Genomic DNA, 10,347 nt, shown 5'->3' with positions numbered 1-10,347 from the left:
GATAAAACATAGCCTACTGTAAAATCTAGATTTGAAACATGAGAAACTGCCGTACTCAGAGATTTGAGGTAACAACCCCCACTCCTCGAGACGACACAGAGCTACTTAATTACGTTCATAAAGACAAAAGATAAGTTTGTACGCACAAGGATAGATTCTACAAGTAATCGCGAATTGGTCTCTAAAAGTTGTTTAAATACTAAACTAGTAGCCTAAGTTTACAGAAATTGAATAAACTATAACAGATGGTATAGAGATCCACTTCTGGGGCCCACTTGGTGTGTGCTGGGACTGAGACTTAAGCAATTCACGTGCATAAGGCCATTTTGGGCGTTCAACGCCAGGTTTGGATCCATTTCTGGCGTTGAACTCCAACTTTTAATCCTTTTCTGGCGCTGGACGCCAGAATTAGGCAGAGAACTGGCGTTGAATGCCAGTTTACGTCGCCTATCCTTGAGCAAAGTATGGACTATTATATATTTCTGGAAAGCCCTGGATGTCTACTTTCCAACGCAATTGGAAGCACGCCATTTCGAGTTCTGTAGCTCCATAAAATCCACTTTGAGTGCAGGGAGGTCAGAATCCAACAGCATCAGCAGTCCTTTTTCAGCCTGAATCAGATTTTTGCTTAGCTCCCTCAATTTCAGCCAGAAAAATACCTGAAATTACAGAAACCTAAAAACTAATAAAAATAAACTAAAAACTAACTAAAACATACTAAAAACTATATGAAATTAACCCCAAAAAGCGTATAAAATATCCGCTCATCATTAATGCTCATGCATTCCTCTAGGGTGTCTTGATGCTGCATGGCTTTTACAGCATTCAGTACGAACATTTCCTCATTAACTCTCAGGGTTACTTCCCCTTTTTCAACATCAATAAGGGTTCGTCCTGTAACTAGGAATGGTCTCCCTAGGATAAGGGATGCACTCTTATGTTCTTCCATGTCCAACGCCACAAAGTCAGTGGGTAAAACAAATGGTCCAACCCTAACAATCATGTCTTTAGTTACGCCTAATGGTATCTTAATAGAGCCATCAGCAGGTTGAAAACATATGCGGGTTGGTTTGACTTCATCAGTCAAGCAAAGCTTCTTTATTAATGAAGCAGGTATTAGGTTGATGCTTGCTCCAAGGTCACATAGAGCTATCCTTGTACAAACATCACCTAGAGTGCATGGTATCATAAAGCTTCCAGGATCCTTAAGTTTCTCTGCTAAGTTGTTTTGAATGATTGCACTGCACTCTTTAGTGAGAAATACTGTTTCTGTCTCTCTCCAATCCTTCTTATGTCTTAAGATATACTTCATGAACTTAGCATAAGAAGGTATCTATTCAAGAGCCTCCGCAAAAGGGATCTTGATCTCTAGTAGTCTGAGATAATCTGCAAAGCAGGAAAATTGTTTATCTTTTTCCTCTTGATGGAGCTTCTGAAGAAATGGCATTTTAGTATTATACTCATCAACTTTGGTTGATGAAGGCCGAGTGCCATGTGTGTTGGAAGGGGGGTTACTAGCTTGCTTAGGAGGGTTGCTACCCCCTTCCTGGCGTTCAACGCCAGGGGCATCATTTCCTTTTGGGCATTCAATGCCAAGGTTTCTGCCTCCTTGGGCGTTTGAATGCCCAGTCTCTACCCTTTCCTGGCGCTTAACGCCAAGAGTGATACCTCCCTGGGCGTTTGAACGGTCAGAGTTATATTATGCAGAGACCTAGTTATCCTCTGTCAGTTGTTCTTTTCCTAACCTCCTGTTGTTCTGAGGTTGGGCATTCAAAGTTTTCTCACTCCTTAGTTGAATGGCCTAGCATTCCTCTGTTATCTGCTTAGATAACTGCTGCCTTCTTTGATTTAGTTAGGCTTCTATATTCCTATTAGAAGCCTGAGTTTCTCTCAAAGCCTCTTGCAGTTCCAGTAGTTACTGGGCAAGGGCGTGCAATTGCTGAGTCAATGGGCCATCTGGCTCTTGAGGGTTAGGTTCAGTAGATATGACCTTAACCTCTCCTTTCATAAAAGTCTCAGCAGCTGAATACAGATGATGATTAGTCGCAACTATCTCAATAAGCTCGCGAGCCTCTTCAATGGTCTTTCTTATGTATATGGAACCACCAGCAGAGTGGTCCAAAGGCATTCTACCAATGTCTAAAAGTCCATAATAGAAGATGTACCCATTCTGAAAATATTTCAGTGAGATATTTTCTTAGCATCTTTCTATACCTTTCCCAAGCATTATAAATAGATTCATTATCTCCTTGTTTGAAGCCTTGGATGTCCAGTCTCAGCTGGGTCATCTTTCTTGGAGGAAAGTATTGATTTAAAAACTTGTCTACTAACTGTTTCCAAGTTTTCAAGCTAGCTATAGGCTGGTTATCCAACCACCTCTTTGCTTGGTCCTTTACAGCAAAAGGAAAGAGCAATAGTCTGTAGACATCTTGGTCTACTCCCTCATTGTGTACTGTTTCAGCAATCTTTAAGAAATCTACCAAGAACTCAGTAGGTTCTTCTTGTGAAAGTCTTGAATACTGGCAGCTTTGTTGCACTAGTAATGAGTTGAGGGTTTAGTTCAAAGCTACTTGCTTTGATGTGAGGTATGCTAATACTTCTTCCATAGAAGTCAGCAGTGGGATTTGTATAAGATCCCAGAGTTCTTCTAAACTCTTCATTCCCATTTGGGTTCATGATTAAAAAAGGTAGAAGAAGAGAAAGAATGTGGGATAAAAATAAATTTTTTTTGAAAAATAAATAAATAAATAAAATAAAAATGAAAACTAATTCTAAAATAAAAGAAATAATTAAAAAATTTCGAAACTTAGAAGAGAGAGGAATTAGTTAGTAAGTTTTGCAAAAGAAGAGAGAGAAGATAACTTTTTAAATTAAAAAGATTTGAAATTTAAATTTTAAATTTGAAAATTAAATTTTGAAATTTTAAATTTTGAATTTTGAAAGAGTCAACAAGATAAGATAAAGATTTAAATTTTGAAAAGGTTTGATTTTTAAAATTTGAAAATTAAATTTTGAAATTTGAATTTTGAAATTTGAAATTTAAAATTTGAATTTAAATTTTAAAATTTAAATTTAAAATAAGAAAAGATAAGATTTTTGAAAAAGATAAGATTTTTTGAAAAGATTTGTTTAAAAAGATTTGACTTTTGAAATTTAAAACTAATATAAGATAAGATAAAAATTTTAAAATAAAAATCTGAATTTTTTGATGTAAATTTCGAAAATTCAATTAAAATAAAGATAGAAAAGATATTTTTTTATTTCATGAATTTAATGAGGAAAGAGAAAAACAAGTAAAAGACACAAAACATAAAATTTTTAGATCTAGCAAGATTTAAACAAAAAAAACTATTTTTGAAAATTTTTAGAAAGAAAGACTTAAAGAAATCGAAAAATTCAACAAGAACAAAAACAAAAGACTCAAACCAAAAACAAAGATTTAATAAAGAAAGCTAAGGATTCTTGAAAATAAAATTTTTTGAAAAAGGTTTTTAAAGAAGTTTTAAAATTTTTGGAAAAGAAAACAGAAAACAGGTAAGACTCAAACCAAGAACAAAGATTAGACAAAAAAAATAAAAATTTTTGAAAAATAATTTTTTTATTTTTCGAAAATAGAGAAGAAGAAAATAAAAATAAAAGACTCAAATATAATAATAAAAAAAAATTACCTGATCTAGGGAACAAGATGATCTGTCAGTTGTCCAAACTTGAACAATCCCTGACAACGGCGCCAAAAACTTGGTGCACGAATCCCCACACTTCGTAAAATTGTACCAGCAAGTACACTGGGTCATCCAAGTAATACCTGAGTGAGTCAGGGTCAATCCCACGAGGATTGTGATTTGAAGCAAGCTATGGTTATCTTGCAGGTCTTAGTCAGGCAGATAGAAGAGTTGTTGGATATGTTTAAATGCAGTTTGATTGTTTGGAATGATAATCTTAAAACTTAGATGGATGAGGCTTGGAGTAGCTTTGTCCTTCCGGATTAACTCTGGTTTTACTATCTTCTTCAATTGTGAATGATTTCTTCTATGGCAGGCTGTATGTGATTGGCACTGGTTTGAGTAGCCGCCAATACTCCTCCAGATCTGAACCCCAGGGTTAGTGCGGATCCATTCTAATTGAGGGTAAAGCTTCTGCAGTTCATTCTCCTTGGTGATCCTACTTAAAATGCCACAGAGAAGGTCAAATCTTCTGGTTCGGAGGATGCTGTGCCTTGGGTTCTAGCCTCAACCACAGAGACCCTAATCTCCCCATACCTCGGCTAAACTGGTGTCTCGAGAAGTCCCCAACGAAGTCGTGGATTAGCCGTCTAAGAGATGCATAATCAAGCTGGAGGTTCATCATTGTCCGGTGAAAGATGCACTCTGAACCCATGTATAATGTGATAACCTTATGCCAGTTCAACGCATTCATATTGATGAAGAACGAATATACATCTTAGAATAGAGAATCAAACACAGATTAAAGAGGAACAGTAATCTTTTATTAATCCATAAAACTCAGCAGGGCTCCACCCCTCAGCCTAGGAGGTTTAGAAACTCATAGAAAATACAATTTGTAAAATGAAAATATGGTGAATGATAGGCTAAAGGTCATGTAAAATACTCCTTAAATACTAAACTAATGACTAGTAAGGGTAAAACAGTCTTTTTAGTGCTAAAATCTACTTCTAGGGCCCACTTGGTGAGTGTTTGGGATGAGCTTTGATGACATCCACATGCTAGAAGACCTCTAGAGCATTGAACGCTGGCTAGGGGGTCCTCTTTGGGTGGTTGGACGTAGGTCTCTTCTCCTTGGGCATTGGACGCCTGAAAGGGGGCAGGAGGCTGGCGTTGGACGCAAGTTTTGGGCCTTCTAATCTAAAGCAAAGTAATGACTATTATACATTTCTGGAAAGCTCTAGAAGTCAGCTTTACATAGCCATTAAGAACTCTCCATTTGGATATCTTTAGCTCTAGAAAAGAGCTTCCAAGTACAAGAAGGTCAGATCCAAACAGCATCTACAGTGCTTTCTCAGTCTCTGAATCAGACTTTTGCTCCAGCTCCTCAATTTCAGCCAAAAAATACCTAAAATTGTACAAAAACACACAAACTCAAAGTAGAATCCAAAAATGTAAATTTAACACTAAATCCTATAAAAACTTAATGAAAACTAAACAAAACATGCTAAAAACTATATGAAAATGATGCCAAAAAGCGTATAAAATATGCGCTCATCAAATACCAATCATTTACACAATCCAAACCTAATCCTAAGGGCATATACCCTAAAAATTCTCATCACACCACATGGTACTTAAATAAACTTAAACTATACCTTAATGAGTGCAGTTCACACACAAACACATCATAACTTAAGCTTTCAAGGCTCTCAATCATCACCAATAAGCTTTAGCTACCAACACCGTGTTCCAAGTGCTACAAATACACCCAACAACACTAACATAACCAAATTCAAATATACATTAATATAGGGTTAATAAAATTTAATAAATCATAGGGGTTTTGAGGTTTCTTACCTTAACTCACTGAACTTTGTGATGAATATCACCAATGGCTCATACTAGAGCACTCCTAAACAACCAAAATCACAAAATTACTCATCACCCATACCAAATTTCAAATTTAGGGAGGAAAATTAAAACTGGGCAGAGGACAGTGGTATACTTACTACAGTACCTATATAGAATCGAAGAGGGTGAGATGAGCAACGCGTGATCGCAAACGACTCGTTAATCGGAGCTCCGAATCGAAAGTTATGGTGGTTTGAAGTTTAATGGAGTTAGGGTTTTCTCTCTTCTTCCTCTCTTCTCCATTTCAGCATCCCACTCTCTTTCTCTAGGGTTAATAAGCTGAAATACTCATAACTAAGGTTTATATATATTGGATCTTGGGCCCACTTGGGTCCAGTTCACTTGATTTAGTCCGTTGGTCCAAAGATTAGAGTTTTAAATCGTGCTTTAAATATTTTTACTTTCTAAATTATAAATTCTAACTTTTTAATCTCTCTCACTCATAAATTATTTTTCTCAACTGCAGTACCGGACAGATCTCAGCTGGTACTACCGGTCAAATTTTCATTATGCATTTTCATGCAGAAAACTATATTTTCTGACTCAGAAAAATTCACTAAGTCCAAATATCATATTTAAATTTTCCAAATTATGATTCTAAATTTTTCTAACCATTTTTTCCCATATTTATTTTATTATTTATTTAATTACGATTTGACTGAGTTTTACACACTTAGTTTGAGGGGCCTATTAACAGTAATACTGTTAAAGAGTGGGTAAGAGAGGATAATAGTTAGTTTGTTATAGATATTCATGATAGACTTAGTTTCTTAGTGTGTGGTAAAGCTATGTTTATATATCAGGTCTAGTTAACTATATCTATAGAGAAAAATGCTTCACATTTGGCATTCTATTTTTAAATTACTCTGTTCTAATTGCTTTAGATTCCTTCAATGTTTACATTCTTGATCTCCAAGTAACTTCTGTTCTAAGAACTTTACAGCTTGTCATAAATGAAGTTCCTTCTGCATTGGTTGTCACATCACAAAATGGTAACATTTAAATTTTCTATATGATGCGTATTGTGCTTTCAACTTTCTACTTGTTTTATTATGGTCCAAAGTCAATAATTAATCAGTCAATTAATATCATGATATCATTGTTCTTTAGATAGCAAGCCAAGTTAGTGCCACTATTTTTGTTTTCATAGAAACAAAAGAAAATTCACTTAGATTTCGATGAATATTTCAATTAATTCAATACGATAATCAATAAAAGTTGACATCATAGTAAAAAGTAAAAACATATTAGTTTCAATAAATAGGATCAATTGGATTAATTTTAGAAAGAATACTAGTTAAAAAGCTAAACATAATCATACTCAAAAGAGATTAGTCTTGTTTTCAAGTAATGATAGAGAAAAGGAAGAGTAACTAAATTATTATTAAAAGGAATTATAATGTAATAATATTGCTAAGTTCATATATTAAACTAATGCTCAAGCTTGAAACATTATTTTATTACACCGCCAAACTTGAAGCTATATCCTTATGCCTTGTGAAACTTTGTTCTAAGCTGCAGAGAAAGAGAGAGCTGGGACTTAAAAAAAATTAGAGAGAAAATAAAGGAATTTTACCGTTGATTGAGTCAATAATTTTTTGTGATCTCAATACAATAACTAACTTGTTATTTTATATCTATCTTCCTAACTTAAATTAAGAAATCTAACTAATCCCAACAATCATGGAACTAACTAATCAGATATTGCCACCTATTCACACTCAATGACAAATTATAAGCTTATATACATATATGTAAATAGCTCCCTTACACTAGGTGTATACAAATTATACATATATGCCTAGCTTAGTACAAATGTCAAAAAGGGGCCTAGTGTTAGTGACTTGGTAAGCAAGTATGCAACTTGTTCCGGTGATGGAATTGGCAACAACTTTAAGGAACCATCCTGCACCTTTTCTCACACCTTATGACAATAAATTTCTATATGTTTGGTTCTCTCATAGAATATTGGGTTGGTTTCTATGTAACAAGCTGACTGACTCTCGCAAAACAAGGTTGTTGGCTTGTGTAGCTTTACACCAAAGCTGTCTACGATGCGGGTGAGCCAAATTCTCTCACATGTTGCTAAAGCCATGGATCTATACCCTGCTTTGGAAGAAGAGTGTAACACCCTAATTATCCAAATGTCACGCTTCCGGCTGTACTACTCTGATAGCTCGGGTATTACGATGACTCTTAAAATATTTAATACTAAAATATGAGCCTGTTTAAAACTTAAACCGTATTTTTCAAAAGATACATACATACTTACAATACAAATTACAATACTTACACAGAAAAGTAACAAGCTCTTCTGAACTTCGCCATCCATATCCTGAAAAAGAAAAGGCCTGTAGGGGAGTGAGAACATCGTCTTCGCTAGTTCTCACAATGGGGTTAGAGAATTGCTATAATAAGATACGTAAAAATAAAACTTTTTAAGGTAGAGTGATCAATAGCCGCCTTATGTATCTGTTCAAAACCAAAGATATATATTCATAAATCTGAAATCCATTTTAAAAGAGAAATCTGTTAATTATTCAAAAATCCAATACCTTTTTAAAAGTTTTTCCTAGAGAGCATGAATAACCAAGTTGTTCCTAGCATAGGTTCATTAAGTCTATGCTGAACCAGTTTAGTTTTTCATACTTTACTAAACCAAAAACACAAACCAAACATGGCCCTCGGCCCAAACAATTCATTCAACATCCAATTCATCACAATCCACTCAATTTCAGTCACAAACACAAGTAAGAAGGTTCAAACACAATCAAGCACTTACATCAAGTAGAGTAATTAGCAGTTAAACATAATTATTCACATAGGCAAACCAATTACAATATACACACCTAAACAATGTCACATAGATGCACATGATGAATGCCTTCCCTATGGCTGATGAGTCTCATCTGTCGGTTGTAAAGCCAAACCCAACATGTTCGGTAGCTAACCTTGGACAGAACATCAAACACAGAGCAAGTGGGACAACGCTGCAACCCTTGCATCTTCCCTACGTACCCGGAGTAGGGGACAACTTCACCCTGCCTCTTACCCATGTGGTGTTACAGTTCTCAACCAAACCATTCCGCAACCCCTTCCATGGGTTCAAAACCAAATCTGTTTAAAATCAGACAAATTTCAAAGATTTAGATCATTCTCATATTTCAAGAAAACTGATTCAAACTCAATTCATTTTCAATGAACCATACATTTAACAAAACCAAACCACAATCCAATCAAACAACAATCAAATTCATCTTAAAATAGCCCAACAATACATAAGACTTATACAATCACTAAAATCACGTTTATCACATTAATATCCATGTATAACAATTCCAAATTATAAAATTGCATTTTTGAAAAAGCCCCTACGTCGATTGCAATTTAACCATGCTACTGAAATTCTTTTTCTCACAGCCCGCAACAACACAGCCACAACCACAGTTCCTTACTGTTTTCGCAACACTATCCGCAACTTGAGATGCGATATAAAATAACCAAAACTCACTCCTAAAGCAATAAAGCCATAAATTCCTCAATAATGTAAAGCAGAAAAGCGACTAAACTAGTTTTCGAAGTAAAATAACTTACTGAAATCGACGATAAGTGGGGGAATGAAACCACAGCGGCTCCGACGAGCTCCAGCAGAAATCATAACTTCGGTGACGGTGGCTGTAACAACATGCAACGACAATAGAGCTCCGGAATCATTAAAGGATGTAAACCAAACTCAACCCTTACCCGCGCATTTTCGATGAAGACGGCGGCCTTCCCTGGTGGCGGTGGCTAGGCGCGAGTCTCCTCTCTCTCTCCTCTGCTCCCCTCTCTCTCTCTCCCTCTCTCTCTCTCTCTCTCTTCAACTCTGCCATGGGTGACGGCTACTCTGACCCCACGACGAGGACGATGACGACGCGGGTACAGCAGCGGCGGCGACGGCCTTCACGGTGAAGGCGACAAAGCCACAGCGGTTCCAGGCTTTGGCAGTGGCAGAAAATGGTGATGAAGGTGGCTGGCTCCAGCGATGGTGGCAGGTTGCGATGAGGATGATGGCGACCCTCCAGCACGCACGCTGAACTTCTCTCTCGACGGTACAGTAAGGGCGGGCGAGAAGTATTGGCACGAAATATTGGTGATAGCTCGAACGACGGCGGTGAGCTGAACTGCAGTGGCTCCTTGTCTTCTTCCCATCTCCCCCGTCCCAGCTCCATCATCCTCAGCACCCTCTCCCTCTCGGATCTCCCCCCTTCCCCCTTTCCCTTTCTTTCTTTTCTTTGTTTCTTTTCTTGCGTGAGTGTGGTGGGGGGAATGGGTGGAAACTAGGGTTAGGGTGGGTCAGTTAGGTTAGGGATAGTGGGTTAGTTTATGTATTTTATTTATTTATTTATTAAAATAGGGATAGCAACGTAATTTTGTGAAATAAATAAAAAGTAGAATAATAATTACTTCAGCTAGGTTATTTATAAAGTATCCATCTTTAAAAATACCTTTAAATTACCGATCGTTAAATTATATATTTTTTCAGTTAAATACCAAATTGATAAAAATTGGAGATAAGTAAATTAATTCTCCTTTATTTATAAAATAAGGTTTAAAATCTAAATATTTAACATTAAGGCATAAGCATGTATATGTAAATGTTCAAATACCGAATAACCATGAGATTTAAATATAAGGAAAGTATGGCATAAGACAGAGGATACAAAGAGGCTCGATGCAAAAAGGTTATATGGTTTCAGGACTTTACAAAATTTAGAAAAACACAATAGAG

This window comes from Arachis ipaensis, chromosome B08, assembly GCF_000816755.2.
Source record: "Arachis ipaensis cultivar K30076 chromosome B08, Araip1.1, whole genome shotgun sequence".
Classification (NCBI taxonomy): domain Eukaryota; kingdom Viridiplantae; phylum Streptophyta; class Magnoliopsida; order Fabales; family Fabaceae; genus Arachis; species Arachis ipaensis.
This window is presented reverse-complemented; position numbering follows the sequence as displayed.